The sequence below is a fragment of the Pinus tabuliformis genome, chromosome 4_1 (assembly GCF_031772625.1).
Source record: "Pinus tabuliformis cultivar Carrire ecotype Pingquan chromosome 4_1, CPIR1, whole genome shotgun sequence".
NCBI lineage: Eukaryota > Viridiplantae > Streptophyta > Pinopsida > Pinales > Pinaceae > Pinus > Pinus tabuliformis.
The window spans coordinates 132,350,308-132,376,909 of record NC_142303.1 but is presented as its reverse complement, the minus strand read 5'-3'; positions in this window follow the sequence as shown (position 1 = coordinate 132,376,909).

Below are 26,602 nucleotides of genomic sequence, written 5' to 3'. Positions count from 1 at the left end.
AGAGTGACAGCCCCCGGTCTGAGCGTTGTCGTGTCAATCCGCGCGACTACATTTTTTGGCGCCGTTGCCAGGGAATACTTTTTCTCGGTGTTTCAAACGACAAATCATTTTTCTCATTTCTTATCTCTTCATCTGGCCCGGCAACGCCAACATTTTTTGGCGCCGTTGCCGGGGACAGAGTTTTCTTGTTCCTGGAGTTTCATCGACATTCATCTTCTCATCTCTCATCTCTCAGTTGAGCTGGCAGATTCAATATTTTTGGCATCTTTTCATCCCATATCAGCAGCATCTCTTGGGTTTGTTTCTTGTTTGGGTGGCGACTCCACTTTCTTATTTTTCCCAGACAAGAAGCCTCCCGCACATCTGTTTGTTGATTACTTTTTGGATCCTAGAATCAGATTCATTGTTCAAGTGGCGACTCCACTTCTTTCATCTCTTAATTTTCTTGAGCAGAAATCTTTTTCTATCATCCAGTTGATCCCTTATTGTTCATCATGGATTATTCATTTAAACCATGTCATTTTAATGATAATCTCCATGATCTTCCGAAAGAGGCCGTTGGTAAATTATTTAAGTTCTCGGGTGGTGATTACTGTTGGACAACATTTAAACAGGTTTACTTGTGTAATGATCTTGTATTGTAGATTTCCTCAATATAATCATGAAGATTTCAAGATGCGTCTCTTTGTCCATTCTTTAGAGGGTGATGCCTTGAATTGGTTTAATAACTTTCCTAATGTTTTTTTCACTTCTTTACAAGACATTCTCAATGCTTTTAAAGATAGATATGATAGTCCAAACAGCTTGCCTTCTACCTCTAAAATTGTGCAACGGAATGAAAGCAATTTGATAAAAGGTCCAGCTGACAGTGAAAGATCCCAAGACGATTCATCATGTCAGAATGTGTCATCCACTGGAAATATTGCAGATCAAGTTCATGATAGTGAAAAATCAGGGACAAATGACAATGAAAAAGAAGAGCAAAAGCAAATTATACGAGACCTAATGACGCTGATGAGAAATATGGAAATCAATCAAACTAATTATGTCAATGATGTGAAAACTTTATGCACCCATCTGGAAAAACGTAACAGGGAGATTGAGGTCACGCAAAGTCACCATGCTAAAGAAATTGAGGCCATGAAGACTAATCATGAAACAGAAATTAGAATCATGCAAATCAAGATGTCAGACTTAGAGGAAAATATGGTGACCATGAAAGCTGATCATGATACGGAAATTGACTCTATGCAAAACAAGTTATTAACTATGGATGAGGAAATGACTATCATGACGTTCAATCATAATAATCAGTTGGCTGACATGCAAGCGAATCATAAAGGAGAAATAAATTTTATGCAGCATTGCTTGATGGACATAAAGGAAGAGAATGTTAAAGTAATAAAAGACATGCAGGAGCACCATGCCAGACAAATCAGTGCTGTAAAGGTTGAACACTTTAGACAGATGGATGCCATTAGAATACATGTTCAAAGGTTTCAGCAATTGGAAGATGAAAGAAGCCAGGTGACACCAACAAATCAGGAGCCTTCTCATTTGCTGCAACAAGATTCATCTTATTATTGGGAGGTTGTTGATTCGATTGAAAGATGGTTGATTGAGGGTGATCCAGACAGACTTAAGAATGATAAAGATCAGAGGCAAGATGAAGAAAGACATAGCACGCATATCTTACATACTTCATCTGATAGTTTTGAAACAGAAAGTACCAGGTCATCAGTAATTCAACCAGCTAGAAAGAAAAAGCGCAAGAGAAAGAAGATAAGACGAAGATTTGATACATCAGACGGCCGTGAGCAGCTTGATTTTCGGATAGGAAAAAGTCCTACCATATGCAAAATTGGACATGGCACATCCGACAAGCAGCCCACAGATTTGCCTGAAAGCAGGCAAATGCTCAGTATGCACTATATTGAACACATCTGATGCCGTAGGGCATCCGTTGTATCGTATTTCTAACCCTACTCCTTTTTTTTGCATTTTCGTTTCTGCTTTAGATAGTTAATAAATGAGGAGCTTTTAGCTTTAGTGTGCTTAATGTATATGATGATTTTGGATGGACGCTACTTATTTTTGTGTTGTATGGATGCAGATTCTGGATTCTCACATTCCTGCGAGCAGTAACGTGTCCCCAAGTAGAGCCAGATTTTGACCTCTACTAGTCAACTACCCATGCAGTACACCCCCTCTTTTCTTGGCAGAAAGGGACAACACTTGATCGACGTGTCCGTGCCATCCTGCAGTCATCAGCAGCTTGATCATTTCAATTGTAAACCCAGTCTGCATGTATGAATTGTAAATAATCTAAGCAGATCATAGTAATGTATGTAAAATTGCCTAGGTGGACCTAACTTTCTATGATAATCTATGTCCCGGAAGGTTTTTCATCTCACCGATCCATGGATCGGCAAAGTTTTCCTTCAAACCTGACCCCAAAGCCGGGATGGATTTTGTTATTAGAACTTTAGGAGAATCCTAGTGTGTCAATCTGCTAGATTATAGTTGTGTCGCAGAACTGGGTGATTTATGAGGGTCTGTGTTAAGTGGGTTTGTCCCCTTGAGATGTAAATTGTAAAAAGTCATCATGAAATGTGTCTTGAGGGTTGAAAATGTTTTAAATCCCCTCGTGAGTCCTAAGTCCTAGGTCCTAGGAGATGTTTCCAAAGGGTTAGTTCGATGATCCATTTAAAAAATGAAATAAAATAAATAAATAAATAAAAATTAAGAAATTTAAAAATAAAATAAAATAATAAATAATAAAAAATTTAAAAATTTAATAAAAAATAATAAAAAATTTAAAAATTTAAAATTTTTAAAAATGATAATATTTTAAAAATAATAAATCGACGGATGAGATCAAGAGATGTCTTGATCCTCATCAACGATCGAGATCATTCCTACATGGATCATTCGAACTAGCCGTTGGGATCATTTCCTTTATATAGGGTCTTAGGTGGTCATTTCAGATCATGGGATCTGTGAGTCAGATACTGAAGAAGCTCTCTTGTAAATCTGTTTCTGGTTAATAAAAGAAGACTTTGGGGTCCATATCTTGCTGGTGTTACTCTCTTAAAATGCTGTGAGATTGTTTCATTTTCTGCATATGTTATTTTCCGTCGTTAATAATAGCTTTTTGTAAGAGTATTGTAAGCACAGGTATCTTGTTCACTTGCTGGGGTTTGGGTGCTGTTAGGGTTTCTGAAGTAATGGCAGGTATCTCCATTACTTCCTGAGATCTAGCAGCATTTTTGCCCTCTTTATTGACAGTTGTTTTGAGCTGTGCAGAAAGCATCATTGAAGGAAATTTTGTGGGCGTTCGGGGAAGTTCTCGGCTGAACCAACCAACTCCCACAAGCATTTTTTGCTGAGCCCAGTTGGATTTGATCCTGGGTCTATCATTCGGTTTATTTTTTTTAAGTTTGCATGAGAGATTTTCTAAAGATCTTCACAGTGACGATCTGAAATTTCTGTTCTTTAAAATGTTTTCCGTGCTTACTGCTGAATCTGGCTGTTAAGGGGCCAATCTGTAAATTAATCAACTGCTTAGGGTTTTTTTTAATTTTTCCTGATCTAGGGTTTTAGATTTTTTGCTTTATGCAGTTTTGATTAGGGTTTTGGTTTTCTTTTCTTGTATTTGCAGGTATAGGGTTTCTGGATCAGAAGAAATTGAGACTTTAGAGTCAGATTACAGACGGTGAAAACACCAGTTTTCTTCTAGACAAGATAACCACGGCATTGCATGCAGTCTCAGCACCCGTGTCCCCCACAGAATCAGCGTTAAGATTTTCTGCCTCTGCTGTGTAAACTGAGGCTTCACATAATTCAGCTGAGTAGATTCTGCTGGAAGTATATCGAAATCATTTCAGTACGAGGAGCTGGTGGGACGTTTTCAGCTCAAATACGATTTTATTTGGAAAATGATAATTGCATGCTCTCAAAAGGTGGCACGAGATTCCATCTGGGGTCACAATTTTTTTATTAAGTCATGGATAGCTTCAGCGTTGTAGCATATTTAACTTCCGGAGACCAGCATTCCCAGATCGATGGTAAATTTTTTTTATGCGTGGATCATTCTAAGCTCAGCTATTTCAATTGTCAAACGTCGGCCTGGAAATAGAACCTGTTGCCGGTTGCTACCATCGGATACCTGCAAAACAACCAGAGAAGAGGTATTGAGGACGCGGCAACGCAGTGATCTATTCTCCGTTTGCGTAGCAGGCCATCACTCAGGAAGATCGAGCTTTGATGCATACGCAGAGGGTAAGAAGATCTGACCTCAAAACGAAGTCGCTCCTTTCTGCAATTTTCGAAAATTTCTCTGCGGCTCAAGTAAGTTACAGATTTGTTTAAATCCTTCTCTGTCCGCCGCATTTTATCCCTGTCGAAATTCTGCTCCAGGCGTTCAGTAATTTCCGATTCGGCTTTTCATTATCACATATGCACATGCGTTTTCATTTCGTTAGATTTTTTAGATTTAGCTTTTGCTTTTAAATTTGTGTATAGTTACGTACATTAGATTTTAATTAGATTTTTAATTAGATTTTAATTTTGATTTTAGTTTCGTTTTATGATTTTTAGTTAGGTTTAGTGTTGACATAGGTTAGCTTTAGTCTAGTGTTAGCATAGTTAGAGCTTTTTTTTAGATTTTAGAATTAACTCTTTAGTTTTGGATTTCAAATTTTAAATTAGATTTCATTTTTTTAGAATTAAATCATTTTTGTTCATTTAAATTTTTGTTTTATTTTTTACTTTAAAATACTAATTTCAAAAAAAATAAAAATTTTAGTGTTTTAGATTTTCGTTTGGTCAGCTTTAAATAGTAGATTTAGATTTTAACTTAATTTTTTTTTTAATTTAGTTTAGGTTCTACTTTATTTGGATTTTATTTTTGTTTTTTTTTTTTTATTAAAATAATAAAAAATATATAAAAAATAAAATAAAAAATGTTTTTTTTGTTAGATTTTTTTTTTTTAAATTTTTATTTTTATTTTTAGTTTAGTTTAGTTTTAATAAATTTTCATAAAAAAATAAAAAAGAAATAAAAAACATTGAAAAAAGATAAAAAAAAATTTGTGGAAAATTCTCTTCGTCAGATCCAGTCATTTTCGGGATTTATCATCTTTCATGCTGAGATCTAAATTTTCAAGCCGAGATGTGAAATTGATATCTGGTTAATGGTTTATGATTCGTGGTGTTTTAAAGCATTAATCTCTTCAAAATTTTCAGTTGTCGGATATCGTTTTGGTCATGTGATTTAGCTGATGACAAATGATTGTTGTTCATGGTTTATGTTTTTTTATATCATTTAACAAGTAATCATCTTAACTATAATGTTTCAAGGCACTGGTCTGCTCCATCAAGTGCTTTTTATATCGTATCTCGTGTCTCCCAACCAACTAGTCGACAGTTGGTCTCATCATCTCACAGGGACTACCCCCCTTAGCCGCAGGAGACAGGCTTAAACAGAGGGATCGGGGATCAGAGTGACAGCCCCCGGTCTGAGCGTTGTCGTGTCAATCCGCGCAACTACACCTCCCTCGGGTGCGATCTCAGCTGTCCGATCTGGGTCCCCCAGATCCAACGCCATATGCACGTTTCACACGATTGACTTTCTCGACCTTTAGCGCACGATCAATGACGGTTTTCTCTCACCTCTGCTTGCCACGCGTCGATTGATGAATGGAATTGCTATGCTCTCGTCCGAAACCTCTTACCATTTTAGGGCACCTCGATCAAAACCGCCGGTTTCCAGAGCGCGGGTCCCGCCTTTGTACTTTCAGTGCTTTTTCGTTTCTGCCCATGGTTCTCCAACTTCCCATGCGTCTATGTGCTCGAGCTTCCTCCTTCACGGCCCTGTTCGCCCAACACACATCAAAAACCACTTACTTTTCCCGATCTGGGGCTCCCAGGGGCTACTTTGACCTCCTGCGTAGTTTCCATGGGCCTCGATCAGCGCGCTTTGACTGAGGTCCTCGTTGTTCCATGTTGGCTGCCATTGCCACTAGTTTAGGGTGTTTTTTATCACTGTTTTGGATTCTTTAGAGATTTATTTCGAACCGATGCAGTCATGGTTCTTTGACAGTCTTCTATGGATTTAATTCGAATCACGACCTTCCCACTGAAAAGCTTTTGGACCACCAAAAGTTGGTTTTCTTTCAAGCATCGACTAAGTGAGGGTACTGCTGTCTCACTTGTCCAATCTCAATCCATTTTTCACTGCTCGGCTTCGAACCTTTGAGTCCAATTCTGAGGTACTCAACATATCCACTGCGTGTTGTCCTTACCTTCCTGTCCAATACTGTGTCTTCCTGCAATTCACTCAGATATTGAGGTAGCAAGTCATCAATAGAAGGCAATTGACTTTGCTCTTCAAGGTCCTCAATCATCGAAGGTTCAAACAATCTTAAGCAATTTGCATTTACGACTAAGTAGATGTGCATGCAAGCTAGTAAATCAAGGCGAAAAGCATTTTCACCAATCTTCTCAAGTATCCTAAAAGGTACATACCTGATATGATTTAGCTTTTTACCTTCACCTTGCATCCTGTCCTTGCTGATATACAGCCAGACCTGGTCTCCAACTTGAAAACTATGCTCCATCCGATGCTTATCATGCCTTGCCTTGTATTTGGCTTGGCTCTTTTCCAGTTGTTCCTATACTGCCTAGTGTATCTCTTAGATCTGTTCAATGAACCTAGTTGCCTTGTCCACATCACTGTGTCCATCAACTGTGGTATCTTTACCAAAGACAAAATCCAAAGGAGATCTTGGTATGAAACCAAAACAGGTCTCAGAAGGAGATCTCTGTGTAGAAGAGTGTTTTTCTCTGTTGTCAGCATGCTGCACATAACATAAGTGTTCATCCCAAAGCTTAGGATGTTTGCTGCAATATCCTCTGAGTAACTGGATCACTATCATGTTAACTACTTCTATCTGGCCATCGATTTGTGGATGAAAAGCTGTGCTTTTCTTTAGTTGGGTGTCCATCATCTCCCATAGACTTGACCAAAACTTCCCCACAAATCAGGTGTCTTGATCAGATACAATAGAAGTGGGTAATCCAAAATGAACCCATACATGTTCAAAGAACAATTTTGCAGTCTATTTAGTTGTAATTTGTTTATTACAAGATATCAAAATACACATTTTGCTGAACTTGTCCACAACCACATACAGATAATCATGACCTTTCCTAGACTTAGGCAGTCCTCCAACAAAATCCATGGAAACACTTTCCCAAGGGTGAGAAGGAACTGTTAATGGAGTGTACAAGCCGAGTTTTCTATTGCTGGGCTTGCTTTTAGCACACATAGTGCACCCTTTTACATATCTAGAAACTGTCTCATTCATTTTCGGCTAATAACAAAATCTTTTCAATTGTGCAACTGTTTTACTTACCCCAAAGTGACCTGATATCAGAGAAGTGTGCACCTCTCTAATTATCTTTACCCTCTCTATTTGTGGAATGCAGAGTTTCCCACAATGATACAAGAGTCAGTCCTTCACATGATAATCCAATTCTTCTACCTTTTTGCCTTGACTCAAAGTTGCATATACATCTTTAAAATCTATATCTTGAGCATATTGTTCAATGTAGCTTTCGTGTAGTATTATGCTTAAGTATAGTAGATGCATTTATAATAGGTCTGGACAACATGTCTGCAACTTTGTTATGTATGCCCTTTTTATATTTGATGACCAAATGAAACTGTTGTAGAAAACCCATCCACCTGTAATGTCTTGATTGCTGCAACTTAGTTTGGGAGTGTAGATATTGAAGTGGTTGATGATCAGTATGTATTACCGTCTCTTTGCCCATTAAATAATGCTTCCACTTTTTCACACTCTGAACTAATGCATACAACTCTTTATCATGTGTAGGATAGTTAACTACTGTAGGATTAAAAGTCTCAGAATGATAACATATGGTTTTACCGTGCTATGTCAACACTACTCCCATGGCATAGTCACTGGCATCAATTTGGATTTCAAATGGTCTTTGTAGATCAGGCAGTGCTAGTACAGGTGTTGTACTAATCTTTTCTTTCAAGGTGTCGAAGGCTTTCTGATGTTTGCCTCCCCACTGAAACACCTTGTTCAATCCTGTCAAAGCATGTAAGGGAGCTGCAATTGAGGAAAAGTTAGAAATGAACTTCTTCCAATATTTTGCTGCTCCTAAGAAGCTTCTCACTTTTATAGCAGACTTGGGTTTAGGCCAGTTTACAATGACTGCCACTATAGAGGGATCTATTTTCAATTCACCACCCCCTACTATATGACCCAAATAATTTAGATATGTTTTGCCAAATTCACATTTTGAGAGTTTAACATAAATTTTTTCTCTTTTCAAAACATCTAATGTCTGCTTAACATGCTTTAAGTGTGCTTCCCACGTTTTACTAAAAATCAGAATGTCATCCAAATATACAATAACGAAATCATCAAGAAAGGGTATGAGTACATCACTCATTAATCTCATGAAATTAGCAGGGGCATTGGTCAAGCCAAAAGGCATCACCAGCCACTCATACAATCCCTGCTTCGTTTTGAAAGCAGTCTTCCATGCATCTTGCTCTGCAACTCTGACTTGATGGTATCCACTGTGCAAATCCAACTTGGTGAAATAAACAGCTTCCTTTAATTAATCTAAAAGATCATCTATGCGAGGAAGGGGATAACGATTTTTTATTGTTATCTTATTCAGTGCTCGGTAGTCAATGCGCATTCTCCATGAGCCATCTTTCTTTCCCACCAAAATGATTGGTGACCAACATGGTGATGTGCTAGGCCTGATGAACCCTTTCTCGAGCAACTCCTGCACCTGCTTCTTGATTTCAGCATTCTCTAAAGTAGACAACCTGTACATCCCAATGTTAGGCAATGGAACATCTTGCTGCAAAATAATATCATGTACTATTTCCTTTCTGGGTGGCAAACCTTTAGGTTCTTGAAATAGACTATCATACTCTGAAACAATCTTTTCTATATTAGCTTGTTGTTCAGCATTACAGCCCTCAAATACATTGGTTTTATCAGGTTTCTTTTCCTTTACAACCATTAGTAAGAATTGTTTGCATGAATTTATCATTCTTTTCATCTGCCCTGAGTTTATGAGAGTATAATTATTCTTGAGCTTATGAGCTCTTACAAAGTATTCGATTCCATCTTTAACAAGTAGAAACTTGTTCTCAGCTCTATAGAAAATAGTCTTTCTATCATACAAGTAAGGACTTCCTAAAACAATTCCACATATATCCAAAGGAATTATGTCTAACTCAACCTCATCTACAAATGCTGACCCAAAAGAAAACTTGAGTTTGCACTGTCTAGTCACTTGTAGTTGTGCTTTATCATTTAACCATCCTAATGGGTAAGGTTTCTTGTGAGGTGTAGTTGCTAATCCCAATTTCTTTACAATTGCTTCAGAAATCAAATTTACTTGTGAGCCACTATCAAATAGATTATCAACCTTTTGATGTTTGGAAATAACTCGAATATGGAAAAGCTCATGTCTTTTTCTCTCATGTTCTTCATCAATAACAGATTGAGCAGAATTACTAGTAGATGATTTAGAATTCTTACCTTTTATACCTATGGTTGCAATGATTGTTTCATCTCCCGAGTCTAATCCCAAATATTTCTGAATAGCTGCAGCATTCTTCTTCTTCTTTCCCTCGGACTTCTTAGGTCTCATCTCTGGATGCAAAATCCAATAGTGCTCGTCATCATGCCCATCCTTTTTACAGTGAGTGCATGAAGCTTTTCCTTTTTGTGCAGTGTTAGCCTTCCTTGCTTTCCACTTCTGCTTTCTTTTCTCCTTGCTCTTGCTTACAGTGGGTTGGGATGGTCCCCCAACTTCTGGATTTCCATTCTTTCCTCTAGCTTCTAGATGAGTAGCTTGTATAGATACCTCATCTATACTAGTGGGATTAAACATGAGGATGGTATGCCTCATGTAGCTGTGTAGACCACCAATGTACTTCAAAAGTCTCTAGTGAGTCTAATGAGATCCCCGGAATTAGTGCTTTCTTTCTAAATTCTTAAGTGCACCCTGCACACTTTGCCCTTTCAACTGCCGAAGAGTTTGCCAGCTCATCATGGCTTGTTGCATGTATGCCAATGGATAGAACTACTTCTTAATTGCAGAAACAAAGTCACTCCAGGCAGAGATGGTTTTACCATGTATTTTTATGTCAACTTGGGTTCTGCCTTCCCACCAAACCAAGGCAATGCCTTCTAGGCATAGGCTTGCCAGCTGAATTTTGCTCTTATCTGAGTCAATGTTCTGTACTCTACAATACCCATCAATTTGTCTAATCCAATTGTCCAAATTTTCAGTATTTAGCTCTCTATCATATATAGGCAAGTCAAATTTAACATCTAGCTTGATCAAATATGCTTTCTTATTATGCACAGGGCTATTAGGAGGTGTGAGGAAGCTTTCCACTTTCCATTTTCCTTTGGAGTGGTCATGGAAATGAGACTTATCTTCTACTTTATAGACTTTATAGCTAGGAAACTTTATATTAATTGAGGGTCTGGCCCCACAGAACCTTCCTCTGACATTGTCTTCCGAGGATGGACTCTCCCAATTTCAAGATTAGTTTCCACCAACTCTCCTTCTCCTAATTTGAGCTCTAATCCAATGAGCATTCACAGCTAAACCAACACAATCTTGTCTAACCTTACAGCCTAAGCTCTGATACCACTTGATCTGATAGTCACCCTATGAGTGATCTCAGTTAAGAATTTATTAAATGAAGGTATTACAGACTCATATGCTGGTGTGTGTTCTATGTTATTGAAGCAACGGATCGATTAGATTTCCAATACACATACAATTGTATGGAAAGAAAGTAGAGAAATCCAGTAAGCAAATACAAGAACACAAGAAATTAATAAGGAGTTCACCCTATTCTCCAGGGCTACATCTCTGGTCCAGCTTCAGTGGTGGCCTTATTTTATTGTGTTTAAAGCAAAGAATTACAATGTAGGAGCTCAATATGAGTCACCTGAAACAGATTTGCTTAGCAGGGTGATTCTTGGATTCCCTAAGCCTCTGGAGTGCACAAACTCATTTGCCTACCAGCTCTGTGACCTTCTGGTCTACAATGGAAAGAGCCCAATGTGGTGCTCAGTCCGGACAGATCCTCTCTGGGATGGCTTGGATCCCTCAAGCTCTCTAGTGCTTGATGCTGCCTTTGGTTAGCTCGGCCCTCTATCCTCTTCTGTTTTTGCTTCAGTGTCTTTTTCTCTAGTTTTTGTCTCTCTGAGTTCAGTCCTTCCCTCCGGATACTCTAACTGAATGACTTCCCCCTTGTGTAGTATGTCTCTCTGTTCATGGCTTTTAGCCATTCATCTCTAAGACCGTTTGGTTCCTTTTCCCCTCTGTCGATTCACCTTCAGCAGCTACACTTGGAGTTCCCTGTTCAGCGTCATCATCAATGCTCAGGGAGTGGCCACATGTCCTCCTCTAAACGGCGCCGGCCTACTTCGTCAGTTCGTTTCTTCAGTTACGTCGTGGATGAAGTCTTTCCTCCACCGTGGTGGTCAAATGGACTCCAAATCTTTCTAAAACATGGTGTATTCCCTTGTCGATTCCACTTCTTCCCTCGGGCACGATCTCAGCCGTTCGATCTGGGTCCCCCAAATCCAACACCATACACACGTTTCGTGCAATTGACTTGCTCGACCTTTAGCGCGCGATCAAAGGCAGTTTTCTCTCACCTCCCTTTGCCATGCGTCAATCGATGAATGGAATCGCTCCTCTCTCGTCCGAAACCTCTTATCGTTTGAGGGCACCCTGATCAAAACATCTGGTTTCTAGAGCGCGGGTCCCACCTTTGTACTTTCAGCGCTTTTTCCTTTCCGCCCGTGGTTCTCCAGCTTCCCATGCGTCCGTGTGCTCGGGCTTCCTCCTTCACAGCCCTGTTCGTCCAGCATGCATCAAAAACCACCTCCTTTTCCCGATCCGAGGCTCCCAGTGGCTACTTTGACTTCCTGCACAGTGTCCATGGGCCTCGGTCAGCGCGCTTTGACCAAGGTCCTCGTTGTTCCACGCTGGTTGCCATTGCCACTGGTTCAGGGTGTTTTTTATCGTTGTTTTGGATTCTTTAGAGATTTGTTTCGACCTGATATAGTCATGGTTCTTTGGCAGTCTTCTATGGATCCAATTCAGATCAAACAGTACCCATAATTTTATTGATTGTAAGATAGCCAAGGAATTGAAATGCTTCCTATATCCAACACTGGAGTGTCAAGTGATGGTTGCAAGTGGAGGAACCATAAATTGCTCTGGAAAGTGCCATAATATCAAGCTATCCATGGGAGAATATGTATTGAATAGCCCAATGCTTTCCATTCCAATGGGTGGTGCTGATGTTTTACTAGGAGTACAATGGCTACAATCTTTGGGTACGACATCTTTTAATTTTCAAGAACTTTTCTTGAAATTTTTTTGGGAAGGAAAGGAAGTTGAATTGAGGGGTATCGAAGGGAAACCTGGAAATATAATAAACTCTAACAGCATGACAAAACATCTAAATAAAAAGAAATGGGGCATAATTACACAATTATGTTCACTAGAAGATCCCACATCGAAATCATGTATTTCTCCAGATCTCCAAAACGTTTTGTACAATCATTCCAAGGTATTTGAGACTCCCAAAGGCCTCCCACCTATTCGTGAACATGATCAAGCTATTCATTTGATTCCAGGAAGTGTTCCTCCAAACATCAGGCCTTACAGATACCCATATGCCCAAAGGAGTGGGAACTCATTCCAAAGTTGGAGAAGGTCCCAGTTCAAACAGTATTGCGAGAACTTGACAAGGAAGGAAAAATCATATTGGAACCTGAAGCAGTCACAGAACTGAGAAATCAAAAGCTACAAAATAGATCAATTTCAGAGTATCTCATCAAGTGGAAGAACTTACCCGCTGAAGATTTCACATGGCAGGACAAGAATTTATACAGAAGCATCAAGAACTACTCAAGCGTTGAGGAAAACACTTTTTGAAGGAGAGGGGCATGTTAGGTCCCTATACTACTAGTGTAACCCCTTATTGTTATTAGTACAACCCCATTATTGTATTGTTGTGCCCATGCAGTCCCCATATTGCTATTATTATGCCCCATAGAAGCCCACTATTGTTATTATCGTGCCTTTACATTATTATTTTTATGTCAGCTCTAATTATATCATGACCACTTAGACTCCTATACATTGAAAGGAGGTCTTGTCATTTGTATCATCCAAGAATTATTCATTTGTGTAATGTAAAGGAGGTTGCCCCCTCGAAGAGGCTGAATTCTAAGGCATTCATCTATCATTTTGTGAGCTAGTTTCATAACATCCTCGGGTTATACAACTTTTTTCTGCAGGAACTATTTATTCACCAGAGACTTAGATTGGTACAAAGTCCCTAACTTGTCCCACAAAGCCTTTTCCATAGCTTCCCTTGATACATTCAGCAATACTGAATCTGAGACACACAATTGTATTGTGCTCTTTGCCTTCCAATCCAACTTCTTCCATTCTTCATCAGACACTCCTGTTGGTTTAGTTCCTAGATCTACCGCGATCCACTGATCTTTATCCACCAACAGATCCACCATCTTGAGTTTCCACAACTCAAAACTCTGACCATTAAATTTCTCGATCTTTATCTTTCCATTGCTCGCCATCTTCTTTTGCCACCATAATCAATCTCGCAGATCTCCCACTGAACAGGGTCTACCATAGGCTCAAGCGAAACCCCTCAGCAATAAAGGCGTGCCCTTGAAGCCAAAACACCTCTGATACCAAATGTAGGTTTTAATCCCGTACAGAAATTACCTGCATACGAATTCTAAAACATAGAAAATAAACAATGCGAGAGCATAACACATAAAAAACATATACACTGAGATTTTTCCCCTGGATCCCAAAATTGGGACTACCAGCTTGATTTTTCATTATGTTCCTTTCAATGTTACAATACATATTTATACATGCTAAAGCACCCAATACCATGGACCAAAAACCATCGCATTCAAAACCATGGACAAAAAACCATCATGTGCGAAAATCATGCACAAAACCATAGGTAGGTCTGCCCAACCTAATATAGGGTCCAAAAACAAAATTTTCCCCTCAAACCCCTTGTGACCTCCCTGCTACGCAATCGGCGCAATGAAGGGGGGGCTCCGGCCCCCTTCTAACCCCCAGTTAAGTACATGGGCTAGTTTTGGAAAGAATATAACACAACCCAAAACTCATAATAAGAGAAGAATCTCCTATCACGATCAATTGATCAATTATTTTATGCCTCCCTAGACCCCACCCACAACAATTTCTATTCCCCCCAAAGGATCAAGCACATTCTCCGCACCCACACCGACAAGTGGATTTCCCTTTGAGTTTATTGAGAAAGAGTATTTTTTCTGAGATCTGTCATTTTTTGGATTCATCCTCATCCATTCAAATTTTCCACATCTCCACTGATTTGGGTTTCTTGAGGATACATTTTGGATGTACCATCCCTCCTCATAATAGATCTTTGATCGAACTCTTTTCCTTTTGCTTTAGTATCTGGATATTCTTCCTCTTAATTCCATTAGCATGTATTGTTTCCATCAACATCCATAAACTTTGACTGCTACTTTTTTGACATATTTTTTTCTTGATGGATGATAATTATGTTTCTATCCAACCACATTTGTAGACATATGAATTTAGGCATGGCCAGCGAGGTGTGTTTTAGAATTTGGTTTGTTAACAAAGTTTTGTTCGTAATTTTTTTGCCTTGGAGTGAATATATTTGCTCACGTTGAAGGTAGAGCCAACCAGGGAAAAATTTAATGTGGCCATGCCAATGAAAGGTATTATTATTGTTGTTAGTGTTTTTTTTTTAACTTGTGACAATCAGGCTTCAACCATAACCCCATGCTTCCCACTTACTCTATTGAGTGGGAGTCCACAATGGCCATTTGTATAAGCTGGGGCATTCCTTAAGTCTTTTGTCATATTACAGGTAGTTAAATCTTATTGAATTGCTTCTGATATCATGGAAAGGGTGGTGTACACTATACTTACAACAATATTTTCTCATTTAACTTGAGACAACCATTTGTGAAATGTAATAATATTTTTTCATAAGATGATGGCTTAACTTCTTAAATCTTTAGAATCATGGGATTTAAAAATGTTTATATAGCGATTGTCCATAAGACACTTTTGCTTGTTATTAATATGATTGTCAATTCTCAAGGTTTTGGTTGTTTTATAAATATGAAACTACTACCATGCTATGATTTCCTCACCTAGAATCCAATGCATCCAAATGGATTTATGGGTGTTATTGTCACTTCCCATAACTATTGTTACCTACATATGGATAATTTATAGAGCCCACCATGTGGCACAAATGATAGTCTCCTTGTAATTATGTTGGAAGATGATAAAGTGAGATTTATATTATTAAAAACACAGTATTACAATGTAGTTTCTTTGCAATCTACATGTTTTGAAATTCATTTTTCTAATCTTTTACACAATTTTTTATGTATTCTTTTTTAAATGTATACCATCATATCAATTTCATGAATAAATGAATGCTTATTGTTGTTAAATAGATTATTGTGCAAGAAATACCTCCAAATTCAACTATGAAGGATTTGCTAGACAAAATAACTTATGGCAGTTCACTTTTTACATTATATTGTTTTCCAATACAAGAGAAACTGAGGCATTTGAGCCATAGAATTTGGAAATGTTTCTAGTAGGGATTCCTATGGTTTTTAATGTTGTAATTATTTCACCTCTGGGTTATTTTGGGCAAGAAAATGTCTTAGGAATGCTATACAAAACACTGGTGGATAGGTAAAATCCGCAAAATGTATCCTTACATTTGAATCTTGGGAAAAAAAACATATAATTGTTATCATTTAAATGATCCATATCCCTTGGAGCCCAAAAATCCATTTTCTTTGGATAATATTTATCTATAACCTCAAAATAAACCCTAATATAAGCTGAAGGACCATTGTGTCCTCTTAAGTTTTGAAAAATTATGATGGAATGAAACTAGTTGAGGACCAGATCCAGGTTTACCATGTCAGAGCCTAGGTTCAATAAGATTAAGATCTTGGTTTGAAGATATCCACTATACAAACTACAACCACCCATACTTATCATTTCCATCTCTCTTTCATCATCAAGACTAACATACTGAGGACCTGTAACCCGTGGAGGCCCATGGTAGTCATTGCAATGCAATTTATTAGAATACATGCCATGTCCACAAGTTTTTATATTTAATCTCTACATCCAACGTGGACATTTCTTATTATGAGATTTACCACATCCGAAAATGTCATCATTCACATTATTTTCAAGAAGTCTACAAAGGTCAACATAATTTTTTCACATTTACAAGTTCCTTCACATTTTTTGGTTTTTGAAGCACAACCACTTTCATAACAAAAATAGGCAAAGTCAAGGAGCAAAAATGGTTCACTCTCTTTTCATTTGCTGATATTAGAATGAAATTTTATTAAAGGCATTGTTTGTTTGTTTGTTTTATTTAGAAAAGGGTTTTCTCTTGGTTTTATGTGACTTTCAATTTATCATATGTAGCATGTTGAGAAATGGGAAGAATAATGTGTGACATTTATCATGCAAAAATTAATGCCGAATGAAAGGATACAAAGTTTAACCAAGATACAGTTCACTTTGGTAAAGGGGGAGGAACATCTTAAAAAGATGCCTAAGACTACATCATATACATATTTTGAACATAAGGAATATATGGATTTTTATTTTGTAGATTTGAGGACCTCATTGAGGTCGATTTTTCTATTGTCATGCTTGAGTGATACCTTCTCATATGTCAAGAAGACTTTAAATATGAATTAATATGTTCCTGAAACAAATAAGATTAAAATTTTATAGATATAAAAGATCAAAACAAATGTTAGTGCCTTCATTCGATTGTTACTTGACTTTGTTGTGGGCAGGTTACATGAAATGTGATTGGAAAAGGGATGGGGGGACAATGCAGAGCATTTCTTGGATATGATTCATTTGTTGTTAGAGATCCTTTAACACCTAAGCCATCGTCTTTGAGAAATGTTTCTAGTATGGATTCCTATGGTTTTTAATGTTGTGATTCTTTCATCTCATGGTTATTTTGGGCAAGCAAATGTTTTAGGAATTCCAGGCAAGACATCGGTGGATGAGAAAACATATTTTTATAATTGCAATCTCCATTCCATGATATCCTCTCTTTATCGTTTGATTAAATTTTGAACGTTTCTTTTGATTTTGTTTTGTATTTTAACTATGAAATAGAAAATAATTTGTATCATGTCCATTTAAACAACCACCAAAGCTTGAAGATGAAATTATTATTACGTGATATTGATTGGAATCCTTATAGCTATTTTTTGTTAAAAAAAATCATGACTATAAAAAACGTTTACTTTCATGTTGTTATTTGATCACATGTTGTGTATATAGTTGACAAGTTCATGCATTAGAAAATGAAATGTTGTTGTGAATAAAATGACAAGAATTAAACATCACATCTCAAATTATTTGTTTTCACAACTTATCTACAACTTGAGCTTTTAAGCATGTAACTTAGTTGGCATGATTGTGCCTAAGCTTTCCTTGAAGGTTGAATACTAAGTTACTAAGGTGTTATTTTATGTGGTGACATTTTATTTTCTTTGTTTATATAGGTCATCTAGCCACATTATAATGGACACTATCACCGAACTGAAGAAAACTGGTTCAAGTTTCTTGCTTGTATGGGGAAAAAATGCTTTGACATTTCTGATGTTGACGTCTATGTCATATAAACAATTTATAGTCTACTTTAGTTTATATTCTAGTGTTCATTGTATTTAATGTCTTACACTTTTCATTGTATATTCTTTAGTTTTTAGAAAAGGAACTCAGTATTGATGGTAAGAAGCAGGTGTTAACACTCAGGTTGTTCCCTTTGACTCCCAAGGGAATACGGCCGAGGTAACCACTAAACAATCTTTGGGTCACAGGTTCTAGCCTACCTGTAACCAGAGAGGGCTCTCTCTTTGTGATTTAACTTTGTTTGTACAATGTTTTAGGCTAGTTATGATGCTCAAGGTTTTGTTTTGAATTTTGCTGGATGATGATTTCAGTAAGAACATATATATGTTTACAGGGTGATCTAGGCCATTGGGCATGGATTCAATGATGCTTAATTGCTTAATATGTCTGCGTTGATACAACAGTGATGCTACAGAGCCAGATAAGTGTCTAAGGAACAATTCTTTAAATCTGTAATTGGATGTGATGGAATCAGGGCGTGAAAGGCAACTAAGGATCTTTCAGTGAGCTGATATGGAGAACAGTGGGAATATTACTTAGGAGCACTGAAGAATTCCTGCATAACATTCATATTTATAGAATTGATACAAACATGAGCAATTAAGAATTCATGTTCGTGATTAATTCTGAAGAAAACATTTTCAACAACAGAGATTGAATACAGGGTGTAATCAAACATATCCTGTACTATTCTTTTTCTCTTTTGTTAGATTGGTGAAACATGCATATGATTCAAATAAACATAAGAAGATAATACATAGATTGAGAAAACTTATTGTTCCATTAGACAGCATAGGAATTCTGCAACAGCACGCAGAGCATCATTGAGACATCAAGCATTCAGGAGGTAATGAGCTTTTCCAACCTTTTTCATTAGATCATCTGAAAATATACAATATATTGCCTTAGAGTGAAAATCACCAACCCCAAATACGTTGCAAGGGGAGGTATATATACAAAATTTAGATCAGAAAATATCTAGCTGGTGAGTTAATGGCTCATTAATATTGTGCCAACTCCTAGAGAATTGCAGCTGAGAAAATAAATGTTGTAGTAACTGCTTAGTGTATTAGCTGTCCAAAATGGTCAGAGAATGTTGACTTTGTGACCGATGGAGTCGGCTGAAGCCGTGCTGCCCAAAATTTGCGCATTTCCTATGTTTTGGCTTGCTGTCGCTGTCTTCATGCTGAGTCACCCTTTTTTGGCCGCCTTGTATGCTGTCCAGATTCTGTTCTTTGACTTTGGCTGAGTTGAAGCTGACTAGGACCGACCAACTGAGATTACTGAGGCAAAATTTGCAGCATTGCCTGCCACCAATCCTCTTTGGGCAGTTGGTGTCTTCATATTTTTACCAAGGTTTCATCTGCCTCTGTATACCTATAAAAATTTGGTGGAACCTCAAATAAGTGATTGATCTCATGTTCAATAAAAAATAGATTTTCAAGCTTGTCGTAGAGGCCCTACCCTGTTGGAGGCCCTCTTTCTTCAGAAGTACTGGCGGATGCAGTGATTTGATTTTCAATAAAATTTGTCATCCTGGTAGCATATTGCTCACAGGGGAGCAGTCTTCCTGTGCTGGTTAGTAGGCTGGGCAATCCCTTTTCTTGCAGTGCTCCCATTTTGAGCTTGTATTCATCCACCTCAGCCTACATTTCATGACATTTTCTCTCTACAGTTTGTACAAAATTTCTGAGAGTCAGCACCTTTTTAGCTGTAAGGACAGCATCTGTAAAGTTGATGATGTTCAGGGCTGCTAGCTCCTCCTTGGTCTGATTGTTGAGAAAATTTATCATCCTGTTGGCCTGCTCAGGCCTGTTCCCTAGTGCTGTTCTAGCTTTCTGGCTCTCAATTTGTGCTTGGCCAATCAATTCCATTTGTTCATGCACTGTTTTGATTGACTTCCATTGTCTAGTAAGGGAGTGGTCAATTCGGGCCCACAAAATCCTCTTTATTTCTGCCAGAGTATTTTCAAGTTTGAGCTCTTTCTCTAAGGCCTTTATTTTGTCTTTGAGGGCCTTAATTTCTCTAGTTTGCTCTGCTACAGTCATCTTTGATTTTTCATATTTAGCCTCCAGTTCTGCCAATTTTTCCTTGGCTTGCTTGATCTCGGTCACCTGAAGTTCCAGCTCTTTGATAACCTTTTTCAATTCATCCATGTTTAAGCTGGACTCAGGAGCTGTTGTTGTTGCTGCTGCTGCTTCCGTTGTTGCTGTAGTTGTTGCAGGGGTTACTGCTGCCTCTGTAGTTGTGGCAGTGGTTGAGGTAGTTTGAGGAGGTTGGGAGGTTGATTCTCCCTTTTTGTCTTGAAGTGCCCCTTCTAGCTCCTTCTCTAGATCAATAACTCTTTGATTCAGCTGCATTATTAGATCGAGTTGATCTTCAGACTCCTTTTCTTTTTGCAATTCTGTTGTTTGAGGGTGCTCAGTGGGAAGCAATTTCAGTCTTTTCTTCAATGCAGCAATATCATCTTCTTTCTTTTTCATGAGGGCCCTCACACCCTTTGGATCTTTAGGATCATGTCCTAGGTCCACAATGATGTCCTCCAGTGTTTTAATCCTGTTGTCCTTGGCCATGGAGGACATTCTCTCGAAATCTAGCTGAATGTTGGTGTTCTTCAGTGATTCTCTCAATTCATGGGCCATTGTAGCCCTGTCTACCAAGGTGGCATAGACCATTTCCCCCATTTTCTTGTGCAACTCTATCTGGTCCATGGGTTGAATGTCCTTTGCCATGACTTCCAGCTTTGTTTTTACAAAATCTGCAGCTGAGTGAGGCTGCGGTACCTTGGGTTTGAAGTGGCTGAGGATTATCTTTTCCTCTTGTATATCATACACTGACATCAACCTCTCTTGTTTAGTTGGTGTTGCTTTGAGGAATTGCTTGTATACCTCCACTCTCAACAGCTCATTTTGTGCCTTTATCTCTTTGAAGGAAGCCTTGGTGCTTGAAGGCTTCTTGCTCTGCTGAGTGGAGGAGGACACCTCCATGCCAAGCTGTACTCCTTGCTCTTGTTGAAAAGAGCTTGTAGCTGTTTGCTGACTGTCTCCTCTTTCTTTCCTTGGGCTCTCAAGGATGTCCTCACTGATTTCTTCTATGACCGGGGAGTCAACCTTTTGTCTCTTGGCTTCAGGTAGCTGGGAGGATCCACTAGCAGGTGTGGACTCTTCTCGGTCCCGTTTCTTGCCCCTTTCCTCATGTGCAGGGGTCTGCAATGCAGGCACTGTTGGTGGTTCTGTTTGTGGTGGAGGGGTTTGCTCTTGTTGCTGCCCAATTGAGGAGGCAGGCTTTTCTCTTACTATCTCTTCTTCAGCACCCATTATTCCTTTGCCCTTATCTGTGCCTGATGCTGCTGTAGATGGCGCCTGGGTGGCTGGTGCAGTTGTAGTAGTTGAGGTTCCTTCTCCAATTGGATGCGGCTGCTTGAAAATTACCTGCTACACAGAATCTAAGTCAAGATTTTTTTCCAAATCCTTGACATTTCTTTGCATTATTTCTTCTTGAGTTAGTTCCTCAATTAATGTGTCTTGCAACCATTCTTGTTGATTGGCATACTGCTCAATTTGTGGAATTTTACAGTGCTCATAGCATAGCAGCCTGTACTTGACTCTTCTAGCACTGATGAAGCCTTCGGGGTCATAAGGGACCCACCAGAAGCTTCTTGATAGCTTGTATTTATCTTTGAGGATTTGCTCAGCCTCTTGCTGTCCCTCTTTTTTGTTCATGATAAAGGGGCCCAGGTGGTGTTTGAACTTGAGGTGGACTTTCTTCTTGGCACTATGAAAGTGGGTGAGGTCAGAGTTAATAAGCTGCCTATAGTACTCCAAGGCGAACAGTCTCATTGGTACATATCTTGGGAGCCTATATGGACAGAGCTCGCAGCCATAAATTCTAATGACTGTATGATTTTGGTATAGGTACCAATCACCTATTTTATAATTTTTGGACAGCTACAGAGTTTTCTGGATTTCAAATGACAATCTGGGAGGAGGGGATCTCATCAATAGGCAAGAGACCGGGTAGACAAATTGGTCAATAAATTCACAGTATGAATATGGTGAATCTTGGACTTGGTGGAAAACTGATGACCAGAAGATGACATACCTTCTTTCTCCACTAGAATCCAGCTTCTTGATAGGGCATTGAAAGGCCTTGGATTGATAATACATGAACAAGTGGTAGATATATGATGAATATTTGAATATACCCTCCCTGTCCACTTTGAAGAGTTGGTCATGTATTTTGTTGGCTATGAATTTAGCAAAGTTATATTTGTAAGCAGGAGGTTGGCCTGGGCTGTAAGCAGCTAATAACACCAACACTGTCTCATCAACGTGCTCACTGGTTTTATAGCCCAACACATAGGAAATCATGTCAACCAGAAGTTGGCCTACATCAGTAAAATGGACATGCAAGAAAGGAGGTGGCCCTGTGGGCTGGCGGTCAGCTCTCATAAATGTCTTGGCGATCTTCTCAATGTTAGCAGTGGAAAGCTTGGCACCTGTATCCAATAGATAGTTCATAGAGAAGGGAAACAACAGCTGAGTTTGCTTGAAGTTGAGCATCTGGTTGATGGAGTCAGGATTGATGTGGAAGAGTATGCTCCCAGATGGAGACTTGACAGCTCTCTGAGTTGGATCATAATTCTTAGCACATAAGCGGATGATTTCTGGAAAAATGTTAACAGATGGGAGAAAATAGTGAGGCAGATTGGATTCCCATATCCCATATATGTCATTGTTGCTCAAATAGTTGTCCCTCAGTTCCCGGAAGGTCTGTAAATGGTTCCTGTCACCCACAAGGTCTTGGATGAGGTAATCTCTGTCAGCAAGAGGCATGGCCTCAAGCTCTTTGTTAGGTGGATTGATGGGGGCAACACTGAGAGCTGTGGGTGCAGCCATTGTATAGCTTTTAGGTGTTATCTTTAGAATACAGTTTCTGAGTGTAACAGTGTGAATGTAATAGCTTGTAAGTCTTTTTAGAAGTCAGGTGGCAGACTGAATGCAGATGATGCCAGATATATCTTCAAAAGAGGAGTAAGTAGATTAAGCAGACTTGCCTCTGATTTGCTCTGGTAAATTCACAAGGATTATGGGTAGTGAGGATAAATTGCAGAGGGGGGGGTAGGACTATAACCTGGTGAAATGAAGTTCTTGAATTATATGCTCGGAAAAAGGGAACAATGCCGGGCAGTTGGAGGGCCAATTGCAAATTGGGGCCGAGAATGATTGTTCAACAATGAATTTTGGACAAGGGGACAATGTGGATTATTTTGGGCTAGCATTTACTGAATGAAAGCATTTAATTTAGGAATTACTAGGTAATTAGTGGAGAACTTTGCAGAGAAATGGCAAGAACACGGGAAAATGGGTAAATTTTGGCAAATACCTGGATAGTTAGCACCGCGAGCTGCCGGGTTGAGCAATGGATGGAGAATGTAGCTGAATTGGTAAGTGGCGACGTCCCAAGCTTTGAATTCGTAGTGTGGAGGCAATTTTTGGAGTGAACGAGCAGAACGGATCCCTCTCTTTTCCAGCGAAAATGACAAAAAATGGTTCAATTGCGCGTTTATAACGACAAATTCGGCACATATGGGTTTTGGCGCTTTTCCGCGATGACGTCAGCATGACGTCATCAGCGGGGCCCGGGTACGGATGATGACGTGGGTGCTGAGTTGGAAGCCAGCGTGGCGGGACACGGTGGAGGGACGTGGGGGCGGCAAGATGGCGTGGAGGGCGACGTGGCGCGGTGGCGGGGGCCTTGGCCATGACGTCATCATGACGCGGGACTGACGCGACAGGGGAGGCGGGTTGCGGGAGGGCGGTTTCCGGTTTCCCCGCACCGCCATTGGGGAAGGGTGGTATTGGGGAGAGGGGCTCCGAACAACCCCAGTGGCCGCCACGCGTCCAGCGTACGGGAGCAAAACCACCCGCTCCCCGGACGCTAAACCGCGGCAGGTCCAGGACTGAGATTGACCGCCCACCTTTGGATTGGGGGCAGCGGAAGATCAGCGGCTGGCGGGCGCCCCGACCCAGCGTGCAAGTTTGGGTGGGGACCCGCCAGATAATAAAATAATAATTTAAATACTGTGGGTTTAGAACTTTGGGTTAGGAGGGTTTAATGGGTTTCAAAGCGCATAAGGGTTAATGTGTCGGGGTCGAACAACATTTAAACATTAGGTTTGAGCACGGGGGGGGGGGGGTTTCATAGGTTTTTTTGGGAAAATGGTAGGTGAGGGTTTAGTGTAGGCTATTAATCTAACCAGGGGTTAGAGTAATTCCAGAGTAAGGGTTGACTAGAGTCCCTGATGGACTAATGTCTCCCATAGAAGTGCTAGTTAGCTATAATGCTAAAAGGGGGGGGGTATTTATATATTTTCTGGGTTCTTTGCATAGAATGCTATAATAGTAGGGGGAGGGGTAGCACTTAGGGATTTATATAGTAAAATTAGAAATTAATATGGATTGGGGATGTGAGAGAGGAATAGAGAGCTAAGTTTAATGAGTAAACTTAGATTTAGAAGCAGATGGGAGTGAAGAATGATTTTACACAGGAAATGTGGCTTCTTTTCAGAGAGAGAGGTCACAACTTGACATGAAATTTACAAATGAGAAATGTAAGGAGGACTGTTTAGGCAGATCCTACAGTGCTCAAGGGGATGTTAGTAAGAAACTTCTGAAGGGGATGAGGGAAGTTAGTGATGGTTTGGTAGTTTGCCAAATAGGCCATTGCTCTTGCCTTTCTCCTACTGGTGAGATCAGATGTGATTTTTCTCATGTCATATGCTTAGATCTTGTTTTCTGCAACCTTCAACTGCCTACCCTGCCTAATATGCCTAACATTCTTTCTTCCTTTGGATGGGTGCACTTGGCTTTGCAAACCCTAATAATTCTCTTTTCCTTTTGCTGTCCTCCTATCTAAGTTTACCCTTATGACTTCCAAGGGCCCAGATTAAGCAGTTGGGATCCTTCCTTTCTCTATCCACCTAGTCATCTGTCAAGCTTGAACTGTTTGAGTAGGTACTTCCTCTCTAGTCTAAAGCATGAAATTTAAAACATGGTAAGGCCCAGCTTGAGCTGTTGGACCACCCATCAAGGTAGCAGTGGCATTTTGGCTTAGCCACTTTCATGGTCTTTATCTGGGGTTAATTTCATTTATTTTTTCTTTTGACCAGTTCATTTTCTTGCCTTTTGATTATTCTTTTAAGGCATACCCTCTTTACATTTTTTAACTGTCTGTTTCTTTCACAAAAATGGAACCTTAGTACCACGGAAGATGAACATTTTCTGGCACTTCCACTGTCAATCATGAGAAATGAACACCTATTGGTATAGGAGGCTAACAGTGGCTCCACTTGGGGATGGCTTTTCCAGATGAAAAGCCAAGAACAGCAGGTCAGATTGCCTAATTTCTCCATTCTTGCTGCAGTCTGAATTTTTTTGTTGTTGGAGACTATTGACTAGGATCTTAGATACTTGCAGGTAGTACCCACTGAGCTGATTTGCTGTGAAATTGCAGCTCTGTTTTTTACCTGTTTCTCAGAATTTCTCCTCATCACCTTGATAGTTCCCCAGTGTTTTTCCTTGCTTTTTAATGCTAGGATCAAAACATATTCCAAAAAGGAAAAGAGTGCAGCACCCTGGTCTTTCTCAAAATCTGCTCCACTTGGTGCTTTATTTATCTGTTGTAAATGAAAATATTGGAAAATACAAATATTTATGTACAATATATGATTGTTCAGTGTTTGATCAAAGGGGGTCAAAATAATGCTTGAGCATTCTCCCATTGATTGGGCCTTCCTCAGTGTTTAAGCCATCCAAACTCCTTAGAAAATAGGTGTTGTTACCTTGTATAGCATAAATGACATAAGGTCCCTTCCATAAGAAATCAAACTTACCATGTTTGCCTTTGTCCTCCCTCCTGGAATCCCATCTTAGCACTTTTTTTCCTATAAAGAAATATTCTTTTGAGCTTTTCTTGCAGTACTTGGGTTCTTTGATAGACTTCCTCTCTCGTTTTCTGTAGGTGAATTGTCTGATTGATTCTTCTTTGAATGTCATTGGGCTCAGCTTGTATTTCTTGCAGCAACTTGATTACAGGAATTCCTAAAGATGAAGGAAACTTTGCTTCCAGCCCATAAATTAGTTCATATGGACTTATGCCAATTGATCTCTTGGTGGTTAGTCTGTCTGCCCACAATGCATTGACCAACTTCTTATGCCAGTTCTTTTTGTTTTCTTCCAAAACTTTCTTAATGATGTTGATGAGACTTTTATTGGAAGACTCGGCTAGGCCATTACCTTGAGGATAGTAGGCAGTGGAATGACCTAGGGTCATGTGATACTTGTGACAAAAGTTGATCATTTTTTTGGATTTGAGAGCAGCAGCATTGTCTGTAATAATTTTATCTGGACAGCCAAACCTGGACAATATGTTGGTTTCTAGGAATTGTATAATAATGGAGTCATTGGCTTGCCTACAAGGGATGGCTTCTATCCATTTGGTAAAATAGTATGTGGCAGTGAGAATCCACCTATGCTGGCCAGAGGATGTAGGGTGGATTTCACCAATAAAGTCTAAACCCCATTGCTGGAATGGTCTCTCGGTTGAAATTGGTTTGAGTGGTAAAGGCAGCAGCTTTCTCTTGCCCTCAAAAATTTGGCATTTGTGACAAGACATTAAAAATTTCTTTACATCGGCAAACAAGGAGGGCCAATAAAATCCAGCCCTT